Source organism: Bison bison, unplaced genomic scaffold, assembly GCF_000754665.1.
Source record: "Bison bison bison isolate TAMUID 2011002044 unplaced genomic scaffold, Bison_UMD1.0 scf7180017862275, whole genome shotgun sequence".
Lineage (NCBI taxonomy): Eukaryota > Metazoa > Chordata > Mammalia > Artiodactyla > Bovidae > Bison > Bison bison.
In genome coordinates this window covers 1,357,554-1,379,750 of record NW_011492847.1, presented here as the reverse complement: position 1 = coordinate 1,379,750, position 22,197 = coordinate 1,357,554, and the positions used below count along the sequence as shown (strand labels likewise).

General features: G+C 42.2%; 1 protein-coding gene across 3 annotated transcripts in view; it reads left to right on the top strand.

Moving 5' to 3' along the window:
• Nucleotides 1-22,197, top strand: part of GHR (growth hormone receptor) — a 312,954-nt gene that overhangs the window by 79,547 nt on the left and 211,210 nt on the right. The window contains exon 1 of one of the 3 annotated variants that reach the window (XM_010832816.1): nt 8,563-8,735. The exons of the other annotated variants lie outside the window; for them this stretch is intronic. The gene's annotated coding sequence lies outside the window, so the exon portion shown is untranslated. Of the gene's footprint in view, nt 1-8,562; nt 8,736-22,197 lie in introns of those variants that run through there. 3 annotated transcript variants of the gene reach the window in all.

The window sequence follows — 22,197 nt, the reverse complement described above, 5'->3', positions numbered from 1 at the left end:
GGTCTCCCACATTGCAGACATATTCTTTACCATCTGAGCCACCAGGGAAGCCCAGTTTCAAGGAGGAAATGCAGAAAAGCTGAGTATAGGTAAAGATCCCATGTTACCTGAGCCTCCTATGCCCATCTTCAGTATGAGCAATATGGTCTTCTAAGGAGTGTGAAATCTCGAGGACAGGACAAGGATGCTGAGGATTTCAGTCTTTTGGAAATTCTTACCTTATATTCTAGATCTCTATCTTAAGAGGGCCTTCATCCTCTTTTAAGTGTGAAATGAAAAGAGGCATTAGTTAGCCCTGTCCCATTCAGCCAAGAACTTCTCAGGTTTTTTAATGTTAGCATTAAACGAGGTTACCTGTACCAATTGGAAGCTGTTTCCCTGTTCTCAATGACAGTCAGATTTGACCTACACGCCTCTCAGGCCTGGCCTGCCTTGAGGGTTGTTGAGCATGCGTGCTGGGAGTTGTTGGCTGTTTAAAGAAAGGAGAAGTGGCCCAGGAGTAGCAGGAGAAAATGCTAGAATTCTACTTCATAGAGCTGAGGAGCATTTCTGTTGAAGCCCAATTCTTGGACTGATAATCAAGAGTGATTTAAACAAATAAAAAGCAAGGAAGTACTTACTGAAAAGGGATGGCCTCCAAATGTAGCTCATTTCTTGAGCAATTTCTTATCCTCAGTTTGCTCATTCCAAGTACTTCAGTATTCACGGTTTTTTGCTTTTACCAAGTCATAATTCTTTTAAAGTGCTGTCGTATACTTAGCAAACATCCTTTGAGCATCTACCCAGGGCCCAGTCTTGTGCCATCCATTGTCAAAAGGAATAGGTAACATTGTCCTTGCTCCTGTGGAATTACTAGTTTTGTTAAAAACATGAGACTTCCAGCAGTGAAACAAGAAGGAGCAAATGAAAAGTCAAGTAGGAGGCATAACTCAATGAGAAGAATCCAGACTTTGGAGTCAGGCAGCCGTGGCTTTGACTCAGAGCACTGACTCTGACTAAGAGTGTGCCTCTGTGAGGTTCTCTTATCCTGTGTGGGCCTCGGTGTTCTCTTCTGTAAAATGGGACAATAGTGCCTATTACGCTGTCCTTTGGATTGCTATGATAATACACTAATACTATACATAATGCAGTTAGGGCCTGGAACATAGTAAGCACTTTGTTCTTGTTCAGTTGCTCAGTTGTGTCCAACTCTTTGTGACCCCATGGACTGCAGCACGTCAGGCTTCCCTATCCTTCACCATCTCCCAGAGCCTACTCAAACTCATGTCCATTGAGTTGGTGATGCCATCCAATCAGCTCATCTTCTGTCATCCCCTCTTCCTCCTGTCTTCTATCTTTCCCAGCATCAGGGTCTTTGCCAGTGAGTTGGCTCTTTGAATCAGGTGGCCAAAGTATTGGAGCTTCAGCTTCAGTCCTTCCAATGAATATCCAGGGTTGTTTTCCTTTAGGATTGACTGATTTGATCTCCTTGTAGTCCAAGGGACTCTGAAGAGTCTTCTCCAACACCACAGTTCGAAACCATCAGTTCTTTGGTACTCAGCCTTCTTTATGGGCCAGCTCTCGCACCCATACATGACTACTGGAAAAAACCATAGCTTTGACTGTACAAACCTTTGTTGGCAAAGTGATGTCTCTGTTTTTTAATACACTGTCTAGGTTGGTCATAGCTTTTCTTCCAAGGAGCAAGTGTCTTTTAGTTTCATGGCTGCAGTCACCATCTGCAGTCATTTTGGAGTCCAAGAAAATAAAGTTTGTCACTGTTTCCATCATCTCCCCATCTAGTTTCCATGAACTGATGGGACCAGATGCCATGATCTTCGTTTTTAGAATGTTGAGCTTTAAGCCAGCTTTTTCACTCCTCTTTCACTTTCATCAAGAGGCTCTTTAGTTCCTCTTCACTCTGCCATAAGGGTGGTGTCATCTGCATATCTGATTCCAGCTTGTGCTTCATCCAGTCTGGCATTTCACATGATGTACTCTGCATGTAAGTTAAATAAGCAGGGTAACAATATACAGCCTTGACATACTCCTTTCCCAATCTGGAACCAGTCCATTGTTCCATGTCCAGTTCTACCTGTTACTTCTTGATCTACATACATTTCTCAGGAGGCAGATAAGGTGGTCTGGTATTCCCTTCTCTTTAAGAATTTTTCTCAGTCTGTTGTGATGCACACAGTCAAAAGTCTTTAGTGCAGTCAATGAAGCAGAAGTAGATGCTTTTCTGGAATTCTCTATTTTCCAGATTCCAAGATGGAAATTTTATCCAGTTTAATATTTCTAAAGTCCAGATGCCCTGTATAATTGATACATATATTTACTGTGGTAATGTTTTTCTCTTTTTTTCTCTCCCAGATGTCATTTCTAAGTGAGAGAGCAGGGCATCTGTTTTTTAAAATTTATTTTTAATTAAAGGATAATTGCTTTACAATATTGTGTTAGTTTCTGTTGTATAATGAAGTGAATCAGCTATAAACATACATATAGCCCCTCCCTCTTGAACCTCATCCCCTCACACCCCTCTAGGTTGTCATAGAGCACTGGACTGAGCTCCCAAGACAGGACATCTTATAAACGATGAAATCTTTGAAGCAAGAGAAATAAATATTTTCCCTGTATTTTGAATGATAAAATAAGGCTGAGAGAAGTTAACTTACATGCTCAAGATTAATGAAAGTAAGAAAGGCACAGCTGGAATTTGACTAAGCTTTGTCTAGTTTTGCATACTTTACCATGCTTCTTGGAAGCAAAAAGTTGCCAACATATAGTCCTTTGCTCACCGTACAGCAAAATATGTTTGATCACTCCTAAATTGAGTGGTAGATTGCCTGTTTATTAGTTCTTAACAGGAATACATTTTTTAATCCTTCAAGCCAGACTTCATAGGCTGTCTTGTGCAATCTATTGTTGACATCTGTTGGGTGTTTACATCACCAGTGACATTGGTCAATCTGAAAAGTTATTTTCTTTTAGATAAGAACCTATTGGACTCGGATCTTTTTTAGAAATCTCACCCTGACCTGAGTTCACCTGGGTGATACCAGCAGATTTTCCCCTAGACTTTCAGGATTCTGGGTCCTTACAAGGAAATGGGGATATGGTCATTAGCAGTTGATTATTAAGCGAATTCATTGAAAATTAACAGCAGTATTCTTTGACCTCAGTTTTTATAGCCAGACTGCTAATCTTCAGTAAATATAAGACTGTATTTCTAATCTATTGACTTAGCACAAATTAGCTATTGAATGGGCCAGTTGTTACTGCTAAACTTTTTTTGAAGTATATTAAAATTCTTCTTTCCTGTGTTTCATTCTCTGAAACACAATCTTAGGGCCTTTTATTATGCCAGGACAACCTCCCCAAAAATCCTATTAAGCTGATTGTTGTTGTTTAGTTGCTCAGTTGTGTCCAGCTCTTTTGCAACCCCATGGACTGTAGCCCACCAGACTCTTCTGTCCATGGTATTTCCCAGGCAAGAATACTGGAGTGAGTTGCCATTTCCTTCTCCAGGCAGTCTTCCCAACACAGGGATTAAACCCACATCTGCACATGTCCCCTGCATTGGCAGGCAAATTCTTTACCACAGAACCACCAGGGAAGCCGTAATTATATCACAGTCACAGTTAATGGAAAAAGACTTCAACAAAGGTGATCACTAGCCTTTGTAAGTATCCTTCAATTTGAGAAGTGAAACTTCTATTGAAAAAAGCCGTTTGTAAACCTGGTTCCCTGTTAAGTTATTCTGAGGTTCTTACAGTGGAGTTCTGTCTCTCCCTTTAACAAGGCATAGATGTTAGCATTTTCACCTACATTGAATGAATGAATATATTATTTGTTTGGAATTTGCTTTTCCTTCCTCTGGTCTAGCAGCTTCAGCACCATAGTTGTAAAGTTGTGTGTGTGTGTGTGTGTGTGTGTGTGTGGTAAGTCGCTTTAGTCGTTTCTGACTCTGTGCGACCCTGTGGACTGTAGCCCACCAAGCTCCTCTGTCTGTGGGATTCTGCAGGCAAGATTTCTGGAGTGAGTTGCCATGCCCTCCTCCAGGGGATCTTTCCAACCCAGAGATTGAACCCACATCTCTGGCATCTCCTGCACTGGCAGGCTGGTTCTTTACCACCAGCTCTATCTGGGAAGAACCCAAATTACACATAGTGGAATTTAAAATGGTTTATGTGTCAGTCAGCAAGAAACAGAATCTAACTCGAGAGGTTCCTGAGACTTTAATGAAGGGGAAATGCAGGAAGTATGGGTGGGGCTAAAGTCACCAACAAGGCATGTTGAGGTTCTCAGACCCCGGCCCCAGGGAGGCTCTTGTCACCCCTAGACCTGGAGCAGCAGTGGAAGGAAATTGTGTTACCGTTGTTCTGGGAGGAGGGACCATATGACAGAAGCTAAGGTCCGGTGGGGACAGGTTCTGACAGAGCGTGGGGACTCGGGGGGAGGTCATCCCCGACCTCTTTCTCAACCTCCTGGTCTCTTTTGTTCAAACGCAGTGGAGAGTCAGCCAGGAAGGGAGCCTGCAGATTCTGCCCCCAGCAGACCAGCCTTCTGAGGTGCAGTAAAGAGAGAAACCCAGAATGGATCCTCTAGGGAAGAAGAGTTAATCAGAGACGAACTGGCCCAGGTGGGAAATGCTGCCCCCACAAACTGCCCCCCAAAAGGAACGGTGTATTCAAGGAATTCCGAGCCCTAAACTCATTTAATCTTGGGTTAGCATCTCCTTTCTGAATCGCCTTCAAATACACTTGGAGTCACCTGATGGCAGATAGAATTGCTGCTCATTTCCATCTGTCCCAGTCGCAGCACTGAATGTGGTTGTAGGGCCAAAGGGGGCTGGCCCTGTAGCTCCCCGATAGCAAACAAGAAAAACAAGAAAAGTGAGAATGTCATTGAGAATTTCTGCAAGGAGTATAATAACTAGGGATAAACTAGGAGTGGTAAGAAAGCCTGGAGGAGGCATAAGCCTAAAAATACCCTGCGAATGATTTCCCAGCTCTTGGGTCGTGTTCTGCCCTATGCTCTTGCAGCCCTGGTATCTTCCAGAGTCCTCATGGCAGGCAGGGTTGGGGATTCTTTATTATAAATAGTGAGTCCCAAGAGATGACTGCTCTCAGTATGAACAGTGGTATTGCCCATCTTACACATCAGCCAACAGGGAGTCTGTATTTGAAGTTACTGTTGTTTCACCAGCAGGAAAGGGAAAAATAATGTCTTTAAAAGGGACAGAAGTATCACTATGTGATGAGATGTTTAGTTGTGGGCTGTCGCTTGGTTAAAGGCTATACTGATTAATGTTCCATTGGCAGCTTGACAAGAAATAAACATCCTTACCCAATGCCTTTATTCTATGGCTCATACCTAAGTCGTTTCTGAGTTGCTAGAACAAGACGCCACAGTCTAAGTGGCTTACAAATGCTAGAAACATACTGCTCACAATTCTCAGGGTGTAAGTCTAAGATCAGGGTGCCAGCTTGGTTGGGTGAGGGGCCTCTTCTGGGTCTCGAACTTCTCATTGTATGCCCACACGGTGGAAGGGTCTACAGAGCTCTCTGGGGTCTCTATAAGATCCCTTATCCCATTTACAAGGGCTCAAGACCAAATCACCTCCCAAAGGCCTCACCACTAATCCCATCACCTTTGGGTATTAAGATTTCAGCTGATGAATTTGGCTTCAGACTGCAGCAATTGATTATAATGTTTTGTACTTCTTTTGCTTCATCATACTTTTGTTTGGCAAAATTCCAGCCCAGAATAAATCCAGCTCTGTACCTACACCATGCCAGCACCTGAGAGCTGAATATGACAGGAGAAAACACACACCATGATGGTCGGTTGCTGGTTAAATGCACGGCCACTAACCTCCCCAAGTTTTTCATACAACTGGCAAAGCCGTCTTCCCTGATCCATTCACTTTGTCTAGACAACTATTTCACAGCTCTTCTCACTGCTCTCCTCAAGCCCCTAACACTTCCTTCCTGCATCCTACGTCTGTGCAGATAGCCGCCTTTCTCTCTCACTGAAGATAGACCCCACGCACAACAGAAGGGAATCTGCAAGCTCCCACCACACCTGCTTCTCTCCTGGAGTCAGTGCCCATCAGCTCTGCCTTCCTCCTGTTAACACAGCATTTTGTAGGCAAACCTCTTCACATGACACCTGCTTTCTCTCTTGCCTTCTTCTTAGGGACATTACCCCCACAACTCTGCCTCTCTCTCTCAGATTTATTTTTTCCTCTCCACTGGATCATTCCATCACCATAAAAACATGCCATAGTGTCCCAACATTATTATAAAAGATAAGCATATAATTGTAGATCCTATGTCTTCTTTTAGCCCCGCCCCCCCCCCCATTTTTCTATCCTTTTCAACAAAACTCCATGTTTGGCTGAAATGTACCCCACTGACTATGGTGGGACAGCGGATGGAAGCTGAGCTTGGCCACTGGGACAGCTGCTGCCCTGTCCCACTTGCTAAATTCAGTAGCACGTCCTCAGTCCTCATCTCAGTTCACCTCTTGGATCACCCACACTTCTTACTTGATGTCCAGGACGCTACATTTTTCTAGTTTTTCTCACACTTCACAGGTCTTCCTTGTAAGCTCTTTGCTATTTTTGCTCATTACCCCCACCTCTGACTGTTAGAATGACCCAGAGCTGGCTTCAGACCTTTTCCGGCACCCTTCTCCCACCATAAGCACTCCCCTACTCCCATTCCAGGAATCCAGGCTCTCATACTAAGAATTAAAACCCAAGTCCACAGGTTTTGTAGCTTTTGGCTTCTACTCCAGCTGCTAGTAGGTTACTGGAAAAATCAGTCTTTGAAAATTTGAATACATTTACTCTAAGGGTTTAATATAATATACACTGAAAACTTTCAAACTGTTCCCTCCTGAGTTTTGGACACGTCTATTTTGACTGCTGCTGCTGCCACTAAGTCACTTCAGTCGTGTCCGACTCTGTGCGACCCCATAGATGGCAGCCCAATAGGCTCCCCTGTCCCTGGGATTCTCCAGGGAAGAACACTGGAGTGGGTTGCCATTTCCTTCTCCAATGCATGAAAGTGAAAAGTGAAAGTGAAGTCACTCAGTCGTGCCTGACTCTTAGCCACCCCATGGACTGCAGCCTACCAGGCTCCTCCGTACATGGGATTTTCCAGGCAGGAGTACTGGAGTGGGGTTGCCGTTCTACCTAGTTGAAATTCCCACTTGATTTATAGCCACTCGAAATTGAGTTCACCAAAATTGAAGTGACCACCCTTAACTGAATCACCCTTCAGTCATCTAGTGTCAGTTGCTTAGGCTGAAAAGCAGTGGAGTCCTCTTGGCTCTGTCTTACTCCATTGTCACTGCTCACTTCCTGGGCCAGCCCTCTCTCACCTGACTGTTGCAAAGGCCCCTCACTGGTCTGTTGCTTTCCACTTGCTCACCCTCTGTTCCTCCATTGTACCACTGCTTTTATTATCAGTGCATCAGGTCATCTCATGCCTCCTCTCAAAGCCCACCAGTACCCTCCCATTTCGTGTGTCCTGTGAGGCCCTGCACTCGGCAGATGTCTCTGGAATAACAGTATATGTGTGTCCTGTAAAACAGGGGCTTCCCAGGTGGCACTAGTGGTAAAGAACCCACCTTCCCAATGCAGGAGACCTAAGAGGCATAAGTTCAATCACTGGGTTGGGAAGATCTGCTGGAGAAGGGCATACCTACCCACTCCAGTACTCTTGTATGGAGAATCTCATGGACAGAGGAGCCTGGCCAGCTAGAGTCCACAGGGTTGCAAAGAGTTGGACATGACTTAGCACGTACACACTTCCTGTAAAACTCTGTGTTCTGGAAAAAAAAAAAAAAGTCACTCAGTTGTGTCCGACTTTTTGTGACCCTTTGGACTCTACAGTCCACGGAATTCTTCAGGCCAGCATACAGGAGTGGGTAGCTGTTCCCTTTTCCAAGGGATCTTCCTGACCCAAGGATTGAACGCAGGTCTTCTGCATTGCAGGCAGATTCTTTACCAGCTGAGCCACCAGGGAAGCCCATGTTCTTCCTTACATCTGAAAAATGTACTCAAAAAAATAGGACTTGGGGGGGAAAGTAGGATTAGAGTGGGCCTCTCCTAATCTTCTATGACTTAAAACCCCAGCACTCACCAGAGATAGCTTGGGAGAGCTGCACGTTTTTGGGGAGACAGCAAGGGGCAGGTGCTCATTCTCTCAGTTGGAGGTGAAATCCCTCTGGCCTGTGCGGCAGCCAACCTAAGGTCTTTCTCCTTTCCTGCTAAAAGATGAGAATTCTATTCTGGCTCTTCTGGCTCCTTTTGCCTAAGAAAAAAAACAAAACAAATGTTTCCATGTTATACCAACATTTATGCTACTATCTGCCAATAGCCTATGAGCTAATTACTGTTACAGAAACACACGTTGCAACAGAACAGCCTGTCCTGGCTTACTCTCAGTTGTCTTGCCTCCTCCTCCTATGTGTCAGGAGAGCACTCACCGACAGGCTTCTGTCTTTGTTCTTCTTACCACCTGGTGAGACCTTCCTCCTAAATCCTCCTGATTTCTTCATCTTTTTCAGATCTTTATGCTAATGTGTCCTGCATATGGCACCTTCCCTGGACAGCTCCTTTAAGAGGACAACAGCCTCACTGTCCCCCCAACCCCGACGCTCTCCTGCACGTCGTTGTTTATTTTTCCCCATGGCGCTTATCATCTGATATATATGACTCACTTATTGCCTGACCCACATCCGTAAGTCTACAAGCTTCTGGGAAGGCAAGGATTGTGGACTTTTTCATTTTATTTGCTTCCTGTGTTTTTCTCCGCTAGATCTTCAGTGCCTGGAACTTAGGCCCACATGTGAGAGAGGCATTTCAAAAATGTCGACTGAATGAATGAACCTCGAACTCCTTTAGAATTCTTCAGAATTTCCTTCCAGGCTAGAGAACAGTCTGTCTGCCTTTATTTTTCTTCTGATGTTATTTATATGTTTGTCTGCATATGTGACAGGAAGAGTGGATTTTATCAAGCCTGTTTTCGTGTCTTCTTTGGTATGCATCAGACTTGCATGCTGTTTCATACTCACCACAGTGCCCCCGAGGATGTTCTAACCTTTTAAGCTTTGGTATTTTAGTCATTTATTATAAAGGGTGTGCTAGAAAAGATTGTGGTGCCAAGTTGCGTGTATCTTTTTATACCCTTCTACCAACATAAGTACTGTTTGTTCCCCTTTAGAAATCCAAGCTTTTATGAGATCAATTAAAAGTTAGGTTAATTAGGTTTGTGGCTTTTCAAATGTTAGCCTATGCTCTAACTGCTATGGGTTACTGTAAAATTGATTTTTGATGGAAATTTGAAATGTATTACCTCTATACCCACTACCAGTCTTAATGTATAGTTAGAGAACACAGATCCTCCCAATATTCCACAGTGATGGCCATGGCACTGGTTTATGCTAATATTATGAAGGGGAAGGGAGATGATGACTAACTCCTTTTGGTGCTGGACGTGGTTTCATGAGGGTGGTGTTGAGAGGTGGTGGTGGTGTTTGAGGTTGATAGGGCAGAGGGTAATAAGTGCAGAGGTTCTCAAGGTTAGGGTGCAGACCGGAGTCATTCCAGTGGATCCAGGAGTCGGCAGGTGCCATTTAAGGCACAGAAATGTACAGATTCCAGTGTATTCATCAATATATGGTGAATAATTAGGCACAGAGGTGAGGGGGAGTATAGGAAATCCTGACGAGAGCAGCAGACCCTTGTGAACTTGACCCCCCCTAGGGAACTCTCAAAGTTTTAGGTGATATGACTGGATTGGTCTTCCCATTCCTCACCTTTCCCAAACAGTACTTGGCTTCTTGGAACTGACAGCTTGTTTGGAGAAAAGATGTCTGTCCCCAGTGCTTAGATGAGTGCCTGGCATATAATAGAAGGACTTATTTGTTTCGTGAATATATAATACATACACACACACACACATAGACGTACACACACATATATGATTTATATACATTTGTTGTTGTTCAGTTGCTAAGTCATGTCTGACTCTTTGCCACACTGTGGACTGCAGCATGCCAGGCTTCCCTGTCCATCACCAATATCCAGAGCTTGCTCAAACTCATGTCCATCGAGTCAGTGATCCCATACAACCATCTCATCCTCTGTTTCCCCATTCTCCTCCTGCCCTCAGTCTTTCCCAGCATCAGGGTCTTTTCCAATGAGTCAGCTCCTTGCATCAGGTAGCCAAAGTATTGGAGCTTCAGCATCAGTCCTTCACATGAACATTCAGGACTGATTTCCCTTAGAATTGACTGGTTTGGTCTCCTTGCAGTTCAAGGGACCCTGAAGAGTCTTCTCCAGTGCCACAATTCAAAAGCATCAGTTCTTCAGTTCTCAGCTATCTTTATGATCCAGTGCTCACATCCATCGGAGAAGGCAATGGCAACCTACTCCATCACTCTTGCCTGGAAAATCCCATGGATGGAGGAGCCTGGTAGGCTGCAGTCCATGGGGTCACGAAGAATTGGACATGACTGAGGGACTTCACTTTCACTTTTCACTTTCATGCATTGGAGAAGGAAATGGCAATCCACTCCAGTGTTCTTGCCTGGAGAATCCCAGGGATGGCGGAGACTGGTGAGCTGCCGTCTATGGAGTGGCCCAGAGTCGGACACGACTGAAGCGACTTAGCAGCAGCAGCAGTTCACATCCATACATGACTACTGGAAAAACCATAGCTTTGACTAGACAGACCTTTGTCAGCAAAGTAATGTCTCTGCTTTTTAATATGCTGTCTATGTTTGTCATAACTTTTCTTCCAAGGAGCAAGCATCTTTTAATTTCATGGCTGCAGTCACTGTCCACAGTGATTTGGAGCCCAAGAAAATAAAGGCTGTCACTGTTTCCACTTTTTCCCCTCTATTTGCTATCAAGTGATGGGACTGGATACCATGATCTTCATTTTTCCAATGTTGAGTTTTAAGCCAGCCTTTTCACTCTCCTCTTTCACCTTCATCAAGAGGCTCTTTAGTTCCTCTTTGCTTTCTGCCATTAGAATGGTATCATCTGCATATCAGAGGTTATTGATATTTCTGCCAGCAATCTTGATTTCCTCTTGTGATTCACCCAGCCTGGCATTTTGCATGATGTATTCTGCATGTAAGTTAAATAAGCAAGGTGACAACAATATACAGCCTTGATGTACTCCTTTCCCAATTTTAAACCAGTCCATTGTTCCATGTCTGTTTCTGTTACTTCTTGATCCGTATACAGATTTCTCAGGAGACAGTTAAGGTGTCAGGAGACAGAAAAGGTAGAGAAAATGCAACAGTGAATATTAATATATATTTGAATGAATGATCTATCAATATTCATTTCTGCATTTTCTCTGTAGTAAAGCTTAACTATATATTCAAATCCTTTAGGGTCCTGCACTTGACTAGCAGGTTGCTCATTGAAAACTAGCTTTATAGACTGTGAATTAATAAAAGTAATGGCATAAGTAGACACCCCATAACAGTTTTTGACTTGGATATTTTAGTTGTGACACATCTTCTTTCTCAATTCTGTTTAAGGTTCCTTCTACCAGCTCTGATCTACTTCTCAACTTGTGGTGTTTTAACGCCAGCCCCCCTGCCAAAATAAAAATTTTTGAACACCTTAAGGTTCTTTCTTTGATGTCCTGAACTCGTGGCTCTGGGAGAAAAAAAAATTTAATGATCAAGGAAATAAAATTGAATTAGATCCTTCGTGAAGTTTATGATGAAAACAGTACCCTTCTGTAAGCATAGTCTTCTGGTCTGCCACTAACAGGTTGGGTATCACTGATTAGCTCCTCCACATTTCTGCATCTCAGTAGACTAATGTGGCCAAATTTCCATAATCAAATGGTTACTAGAGACCTAATGTTTTAACCACCACCACCACCCCAAACTTACCTCTTTGGTGAGATTTCAACTGTATAGGTTATATGAGAGGAAAATGCCCTACTCAGCCTCTTTAATCATCTCATCCCAAGGCTGGGATGAGTTGTACACAGTAAAAAGTCATTTGTGCAGTCTCCAAATGACTTTGTGGATTATTCAGCCTCTAGTCCTCTCCCTTCCATGTGGAGGCCAGCTATCTTTGGCAACTTCATAGCTTATTAGCAGCCCAACTAGAGGCCAGGGAGAGGAAATGGATGAGATAAAGCTTAAGTATGTCACATTGGTTCTTTCTTAGCAACTCTGATAAAAGGCTTAGCAGGATGAGGCTAAAACTTGATTAAAGAGGTTTGGGGATTATCTGTGACTTTAACTTATGTATCTTACCTTCCTCCTTTCTCCTGTTCCCTTTTCTAGTAATTAAGCATGAGTTGGCTGTAGACATGAATGAGGTTGATATAAAAGTTCTTTACTATCCTATAGGTTCTTGAAAAAATTATGTTTAATTACAGGAAAATCAAAATAAAACTTACTTTGTTATTTTTCCTAGTCAAATTTGGGCAAGTTCTTGACCAGAACTGTGACTAAATATAGTAAAATAATTGCTTAAGTCAAAAGATGCACCTTACAGCTATGTTCTGGATTCCACGTGCAGAAATCTGGCCGCTTACAAGTGGCCTATTGTAGGTCCTCAAACAAGATTTGTTCTGCAAATCTTCCTTGGGTAGGCAGACCCAGAGATTTCACACTCAGAAGATAAATTCATGCTATATTTCTTGGAGAAATCTTTAGCCTTGCTTCTCTGATAACCCAGCCCTTTCTTCCCTCTTGTTAGAATTTGTGATCCCCAAAAATTATTATCTGGGTTTATGTAAACTCCCAGCTATTCATGATCGTGGACATAAATGGTTCTAGATGCAAGAAAAAAAAAATCCAGAGATAGATAATCTGAAATCAACTTTAGTGAAGAAGCCATAGAACAAGGTTCAGGATTTAAGAAACAGAGGTCAAAGTTGGGGCATGACCTCAGGAAGATGGAGGACAGGGCAGAGATGAACCTGGGACCTCTGGTGAGGCAATGCCCAGGCATGCCCCTGGAACTCTGTCATGGCAGGGACATTGGTAAAGATCGGTAGTTATTACAGAAAGAGAAGGGAAGATGGAAGGAAAAGATTGTGGGAGGGTCCATGGGGTCCCCGTAAATAGTATCATCCCAGTTCCATTTGATAAAGGAGCTTTGTAAACTTTTCTACGTTTCCAACGTCTAAAAGAAGACTGGGTCTTTAGGGACCAATAAGACACTCCATTTCACTGGGAATTTGTGACATCTTGGAGGAGAAAGAGTGGTGGGGGCGTGATGGGCCAGCTAAGTCACAAAGCCAGCTGTCTCATTAAAGGTGGCCAGAAGAGGGCTGTTACCTTTTATCAAGAGCACAACTGAAGTTGCAGAGAGTACTTCTGCCACAGAGTCATAAAGCACGGTGCAGGTTTACCCAAGATGCAGTATCTTACACATTAGTAGACCCTTAATATGTTTGCTAAATACATACTAGCTGCTGCTTTTTCCCAGATCTCATCAGACTTCCATAGAGACCTTGAACCTGGTCCCTTCCAGAAAACCAAAGAATGACTCTACAGGGAAATGATTGCAAATCCAGAAAGCAGTTTTGCCTTACTGGTAAAAACAGATTTCTTTTCCTCGTAGTTTACTTTGGCATAGGCTAGTGTCTCGTTCATGGCAGACAGCTACTGTTTGCAACTGTTGTTATCATGTGTTTCCTTCCTTATCTTCCAGTATACTCTCTTCCTATTGTTAATTCTTTCAGTTTACTAATGAAACCCACTTTATAAGCTGTTGCATTTTTCTTCGTCTGTGAGATCCATCTTACTGTGCTCTGGGTCATCTCCATAGCTTTGGCTTCTGTTTACCTGGGAGTTAGTTGTTCACAGGAAAGAAGAGAGATGGTGGACACAGGTTGAGGACTAACTTAATGATTTCCTTCATTTGGCAGTAAGGCTTAATTAAGATCCCCATTGCGTGTTATTGGATTTAGTCTGTGACCTTCTGGAACACAGTCTTGACTTAACACTGGGTGGATATAAAAACAGTAAGCCAAGAAATTTGTGTTTCTCTGGACTGTAGCTGTTTGTTTAGCTGTAGAAAATTTAGTGGGTGGTCCAGGCTTCAGCACCGGTAAGACCAGAGCTGAGTTGGAAAATGGTTGTTGAAGGAGAGCGGTAGCAATCCTTGCATTTCTTCCATTTTATCACAGTCTAGAAATTAGTTCATTGGGCAGGTTGATCTTGCAGTAGTTCGTATTTTCGTTTTCTCTCCATCAAGTCATTTAGTTTAAATCTTAGAGCTATGCTCATTGAAAGCTCTTCCTGACCCATGAAGTGAATAACAATAATGATTGTCACTGGAAACAAAGGCTTTATTTGGCTTACTTTTGGAGTGGATACAGAGAAAAACTGTAATGTTATAGATAGATTTTTATTTACTTTTTGATTATTCGTTTAAGTGATCATAACCTCTAACTGGTATTTGTTTCTGACTTTTGTCAATGTGTTCCCCATATGGGAGAGGCAAAAGACCTGAAGTTGGTGCAGCCAACATATAAAATGTAATAAACTGCCCCATTAATTACCACTTTGATTGCCACCTTTAAAGTGAGAGTTTGTTAACTGGATCACTAGTACTCTGCAACCTAAAGCCTAAAAACGGTTCACCTTTACCATAAACACATAAGCCAAAATCACTTGGATGCAGCGTGACACAGTGGTTGGCTCAGAAGGGTTAACTGGGATCTTGGTTTGGCTGCTCCCAAGCTATGTAACCTTGGGTTTCAGGAACCTGATCTTGGTTTGGCTGCTTCCAAGCTGTGTAACCTTCTGCTACATATGATGATTGCAGAGTTTCTTCATCGGGGTTTTGAAATTAGATAATATATACAAAGAGCTTAGAACAGTATCTCACCCTGTAGAGAAAGTAGGGGAGAAACAATGAAAGGAAAGGGGACAAGACAGTGAGGGGTGGGGAGGAGGAGAAGGGAGAGAATGTTAGAGAAACAGTGGAAGGATCTCAAATATAAAATGGCTGTTTTTTAGTTTTTCACGAGAAGAGATACACAGGCATGCTTATATGATTTGGACAGACTTTGGTGTACATCAGCAAAAGGTTGGAGCCTACACTGAGCCAGAGGTATGGACCTGTGTGATTTATGTCCTGCCCAGTTGCCTGGTGTCCCTGTGGTCGGATTGATCCCTATTGGTACAAAGAATTTTTTGGACAGGTAATTGGGGCAAACTTTGAAGCCTGATTGTTTGAACCTATTTGCCAAAATGTGTAATTATTTACTGGTGCTTGCTAAAGATGTTAGCTTAGCTTTTATGGCTGAGACAGAATTAAGTTTAATACTTGGAGGCATCTTCTTCAGTTGGCCTGGTTGTTGTGACAGCCCTTGGTTTGGCATGTAGCAACCAAACCTACTGGTTAATTCATTAGACATTTATTATTTAGAAATTTATCTTCTCAAAGCACAAAAAACAGTGCTTTATTATGTTCCATCTCTTTCCTCTAAGAAGATAGTAACTGTTAACTTAATACCAATGGACTGATATTAAATGGGGGTTGAGAAAATAAATTTTGAAAAGACAGTAATAACAAGAATTTTCCTCTGATGAAGATTTTCTTTTAAATACTTGAAGTGAGATTTATCAAAACAATAATTGAACTTTGAAATAAGATCAAACTAGCGAATTAGAATTTCCAGGAGATCAGGAAGGTGTCTGTGTCCTCTATGACTACATCTTTGGGCCTGTATCAGTACCCAGGTCATGGAGGCACTCAATAACACTGAATGAATGAGTACAGTATCTAAATTAGCATAACTGTCCCTTGGAGTAATATTAAGTCAAAGGGGGATATGTCATCACTTCTTTATGGTCAGGACCTATGTTGTCTGTTCCAATTAAAAGAAAAAATGTGATATAAAGGAAACAAAGTGAAATGCTCTTTATTTCTATTGTGTTTGACATCTTAATAAGTTCTGAGTTGATTTTCCAAATCCTGTTGTATTGAGATTGTCAGACGTTTCTTAGTGGTGTCTTGTTTGTTCAACTTACGGTGAAGGTTAGGTTACTGCCATTCTGGGTAGATGTATGTTTTACGTTATTAAAAAGGCATGTCTTCTGGGCATGATCATGTAATCCAAACACTTGGCATAATTTCTCTTGATGCTGTGCTCTTGCCATTGCAGAGTCTAAGGACCAAATGAGGTCTTGTTCCTTTCCTGATATTCTTCTGAACAATTTAGAATATGCCAAGTCCATTAACACAATGAACTGGCTCAGCGTTCTGTTTTCTGGTCTTCTCAGATTACCCACCAGCTGGAAGTTTAGACATTAAAAACAATGACTGTGATCCTTTCCCTGCACTGCCCTTCCTTCTGCTTCTTTCCCTAAAATTGGTCTCTTGATTCCAGTATATTAATAATGAATAGTATTAATAGTTTTATATGAATATCTTGATAATTATTTTTATTACTAGCATTATAATAATAGCATATGTGTGTACAAACACATATACAAAGGGGAGAGTGATTGGTAGATAATTTGGCCATTGGATGAATGCTAAAATTTTTTATTAAACAAATTTTGTGAGTGTGTGTGGTGGTGTTTGTTCCCTTTGCAACTCAAATAACAGACTTCTTGGGATGTAGGGAAAACATATGCTCAGGAAACAACAGAGCCTCCTTTTCCACTGTCGGTATGGAAGACATATGCAAAAGAAATGAAGGGATGTGTTTGCTGGAGCCAGGGCTCTGTGAGCAATAACACGGGTAGGAAAAAAGGCTCACAGGGAAGTAAAAGCTTGGGGCGCTTTCTCCTGGCAGAGTAATCTCGTCCTCATCAGCTTTTCCCTGGCCTCAGAAGTACATGTGGAGTGACCACAGCAGAGTGCCCAGCTTCTCAGATCCCCATCATCCCCTTCCCAGTATGAGCGGGACACTGCAGGACCATTTCTGCCTCTTCCTGCTGTTAGCACACACAGCCTAAATGAACACATCCCAGTGGAGGGGGCACAGCCTGTTGGCATTTACAGGGATCCAGGGTGATATCTGATCTTCCCACTAGAGAAAAGTGAGAGAGTTGATAAAAAGTGCTAAACTCTGCATGGGTCATGTGACTTATTCTTGGCATTCAAGGAGCCAGAGGCTCTTGTGGTCTAATCTGGAGAGAGTCGCTAACTCACTGTGTCACCTTGGCAAATTGGTTGATCTCCTTGTGCTGTAGTGTTCAGTCCAGCTGCTAGAGGGAATAAAAGCAAGACCTCACTGAAACCAGATGCTGCCTCTCTGAAAGGCTTTCAGCAATAAATAATATCGTATATACTTTGTTCCTGGCAGCAAGTGCTGAACTGTTATAACCCCCTGTTTTCACTTGCTTCTAAAATTCTGGAAATTTCTCGTTTGGGCTTGAATTTTTCCATGCTTGTCCTCAGTCCAAAGCTCTTTGGAAATTTTGACCAAAATTTCACTTAGCTGTTTTTCCTGAATGATGGGAGAATGAGGGCAATGCATTGTTTCTTCAGCTCATAAAATAAATGTCAATTTTTGCCTGGTATACGTCAGAAAAACAGCAAAGCTGCTCTGTTTGAAGTGTCTAGTAAAAGAATCGTGGGCTGGTCAAGAATGCCTGCAGAAGACAAATTTAGGTTGTTCAGTGTATCCTCTTGTGTTTAAACAAGACCACACACAATTGGGACACACATGGAAAGCCCTAGTCTAATGTTAAAGATGGCCGAAGAGGAAGATTCCACTTAGTCCCTCAGGAATCCATCCCCAGCTAGTTACCAAGAGGCAGTCGCAGCTACCATCGGTTCTCATCTTTCTTGACCACTTGCTCCATGTCTACGTGGTTCCTAAAGACTTCATGATTATTTACTGTCACTGACCCCATTGTCTACATTTTGAATAAAGTAGACCTTATCTTTCAAGTGGACTTCAAAGAAGCCTTCTGTGACCATCAAACTAGCTCATGCATCTCTTCAAAGCACTTGCAGCCTAATTACATACATGTGTAATGACCTCAGCTATGCTTCCCCACTAGACCCACAGCTCCATTATGGCAGAGCCCATGTCTCTCTTACTCATTGTCTCTGTGACACTTAGCTTTAATGTTGAGCATATGGTGGAAACTCATTGCTGAATGAATTAAATCACTACGACTACAATTGTTCTTACTGGCATTTGTTCATAGATTTGTCCGTTCAGACATGCATGCGTGCGTTCAGCAAGCATCATTATCTGTTTATGCCAAGAGTTGCCGGGAATCTGTCCTTTGGTCGATGACACAGAAGTTCTTAAGGATTTATTACTTATACACCAAAACAAGTATATTATGTGGGCACCATTATAATTGGAATGCTTTTCCTATAATTGGAATATTCGGCTAATAAAAGCAGACCCAGGAAATTTATCATTTACTGAGCATCTGTTATGTGCCAGGCACTGTATTAGATACTGAAAAGAGAAAGATTGGTAAGAAACAGTCTCTGTCAAGAAATGTCCTGTAGGCTAATGGTAGCAAGAAGACAGATCCTGAAATAACTATTACTCAAGGCAGAATATAATAATCAGGTGAGAGTTAAAAGCTTGAGAGCGATTGCTGTGCCACAGGATACCTTGTGACCTTGTGCAAATCTCCTGAAGAATCAAGGAGAGATTTCTGGTGTTCCCTTTATGGTCAGAGGCCTCCTGAGGATAGGCAGTTAGTTGCGCTTCCTCTCACAGCCGCCTGGGGCTCTCCTTAACCCTACCAGCTTTGCACTCTCTGCCTTCAACCTTGAGAAACGGGTCCAGTCTCTCAGTACTAGAAAACATACTTGCCATCAAGATCATTATTATATGCATAAGACCCCCAAGATCTCTTTATGCTTTATACAAACATGGGTACATTTTTGCCTCTAGATTTCCCTGTTTCACCCTAAGTTTGAAGAATGTATGGCAGAAACCGAAGTGTGTACTTTTATAGGCACTTGGCTGGGGGACAAACAGCTCTCTACACTCCAGCCACACTGACTTCTCATGTTCCCTAACCCACCAAGCTAACTGTCCTCTTGCCTGGAATGTTTCATCCTCAGATTTTGGCATTGCTGGCTCCTCTTGTCATTCTGGTCTCAACTCAACTGAAAGGTCTTTTGTGACCCCAGTAACCAACCATCCCTACCCTTGTTTCCATTTACTTTCTATCATGTCATCCTATTATGCTTGCTTTATAGCATTTATCCATCTGATAGTTTTCCACTTATTGTTGTTCAGTCACTAAGTCATGTCCAACTCTTTGTACCCCATGGACTGCAGCACCCCAGGCTTCCCTGTCCTTCACTGTCTCCCAGAATTTGCTGAAATTCATGTCCATGGAGTCAGTGGTGCTGTCTGACCATTTTTCACTTGCTTACTGGCTATTGTAAATTTTCTTCCAGTAGAATTCTCAGTTTCATGAAATAGGAAAGCTTTAGTGCTGATTTAGAGTGTCCCAGAAAGTGTATAATGCATGATAGGTGCTCAAACATGCACATTGAATGACTAATTGAATACAAGAATGGCCAGAGGCTGAGGGCAGTGGTTGAATCCTATTATGCTCTTTGCCTGAAGAAAACCTCTTGTCCGCTGATCTTCAGGTGCCTTTGCCTTGGCACCAACCCAAATCTACTCTCTACTGGTGAAGCAATAGCCGCTAGGATGGTATTTATCCATGCTCTTCAGATTAAAGGATGCGCTCTAATGCAGGCTCCTTTGATCTCTACTGTAAAGATGCCATTGCTGAGACCAGTATGTTTCAAGATTTCATCCATAGTTCTTATTCTAGACCTTCTGGTTATCACTGACTTCCAGGTATAATTTAGAATGTCATTTCAGGTTTATGAAGCTCTGTATGCTGTAGGTCTTCTCTGAAACTTTTTCAACACATCTTAAAAACTTTACAGTTTCTCTTGCTAATGATTTTCATCTGCCAAAGAGTCTAGTTAAAAATCAGATCACTGAAGATACCTCAGGTGTGTGTGTGCGCACTAAGTCACTTCAGTCTTGTCCGATCTGTGCAACCCTATGAACTATAGTCCACCAGGCTCCTCTGTCTATGGGATTCTCCAGGCAAGAATACTGAAGTGTGTTGCCATTTCCTTCTCTGGCAGTGGGGGGCGGCGGGGGGAGTCTTCCTGACCCAGGGATCGAACCCACGTCTCTTTCATCTCCTGCATTGACCGGCAGGTCCTTTCACTAGTGCCACCTGGGAAGCCCTACCTCAGGCATACATTTTTCATAATACTTAGGCTGATTGTGTTTTAAGTTGTTTTTTTCTCTGTTGAGAAAACCTAAAGGAGGAGGGGGGCAAAACCTGACTTCTTTTTTTTTAAAGAGAAGATTTTATTAGGGTTGAGAGTTCTAGTTACATAAAATATATTTCTCTAGTTCTTAACTGAATCAAAAATGAAGCAAACAGACAATTTGGGGAAATAGTTTGGGGTGACCAGGTTTCAACATATTCGTGGGTTCTCTCAGCTATTTGAAAATTATCTTGAAAGACTTATTTGCATTCCCCAAATTAAAGATTTTAGCCCAGAGGAAAGACAAGTTATGTTTTTTGCTAAGGTTGATTTTTGGGGTGTTACACATTTACAAGAGTGTTTGAAGGGGGGACATGGATAGGACCTTTGTACAGAGTCAGCTGGCCAAAAGAGACACTTCATTGTCCCGAAATTTTGTGTTGCACAGGGAAAAACATCCCAAGCATTATGCCGTTAAGGGGACCCAAATTACCAGATTTGGAAGGAAAGCCAGTAGTTGGTTGAGCCACTTTGTGCATAAATGGTGGTGCAGGTTGACTGCCAAATTTCTTTCAACACAAGAAAAGATCATTTATATATTAAAAAATAAAATTTTCTCATCCATTATGTAAGAAATTTATGTATGTTAGTACTTAACAGAAGAAATGGCACAGATATATTCTGTGTTTCAGCAGTCTGTTGAAATATCTTGATTATTTTTGTGTGTGTGTTTTAAATTAGAGGGAATATCTTTTTTTATTTTATTTTATTTTTAAACTGTACATAATTGTATTAGTTTTGCCAAATATCAAAATGAATCCACCACAGGTATACATGTGTTCCCCATCCTGAACCCTCCTCCCTCCTCCCTCCCCATACCATCCCTCTGGGTCGTCCCAGTGCACTAGCCCCAAGCATCCAGTATTGTGCATCGAACCTGGACTGGCATCTCGTTTCATACATGATATTTTACATGTTTCAATGCTATTCTCCCAAATCTTCCCACCCTCTCCCTCTCCCTCAGAGTCCATAAGACTGTTCTATACATCAGTGTCTCTTTTGCTGTCTTGTACACAGGGTTATTGTTACCATCTTTCTAAATTCCATATATATGCGTTAGTATACTGTATTGGTGTTTTTCCTTCTGGCTTACTTCACTCTGTATAATAGGCTCCAGTTTCATCCACCTCATTAGAACTGATTCAAATGTATTCTTTTTAATGGCTGAGTAATACTCCATTGTGTATATGTACCACAGCTTTCTTATCCATTCATCTGCTGATGGACATCTAGGTTGCTTCCATGTCCTGGCTATTATCAACAGTGCTGCGATGAACATTGGGGTACACGTGTCTCTTTCCCTTCTGGTTTCCTCAGTGTGTATGCCCAGCAGTGGGATTGCTAGATCATAAGGCAGTTCTATTTCCAGTTTTTTAAGGAATCTCCACACTGTTCTCCATAGTGGCTGTACTAGTTTGCATTCCCACCAACAGTGTAAGAGGGTTCCCTTTTCTCCACACCCTCTCCAGCATTTATTATTTGTAGACTTTTGGATCGCAGCCATTCTGACTGGTGTGAGATGGTACCTCATAGTGGTTTTGATTTGCATTTCTCTGATAATGAGTGATGTTGAGCATCTTTTCATGTGTTTGTTAGCCCTCTGTATGTCTTCTTTGGAGAAATGTCTATTTAGTTCTTTGACCCATTTTTTGATTGGGTCATTTATTTTTCTGGAGTTGAGCTGGAGGAGTTGCTTGTATATTTTTGAGATTAGTTGTTTGTCAGTTGCTTCATTTGCTATTATTTTCTCCCATTCTGAAGGCTGTCTTTTCACCTTGCTAATAGTTTCCTTTGATGTGCAGAAGCTTTTAAGGTTAATTAGGTCCCATTTGTTTATTTTTGCTTTTATTTCCAATATTCTGGGAGGTGGGTCATAGCGGATCCTGCTGTGATGTATGTCAGAGAGT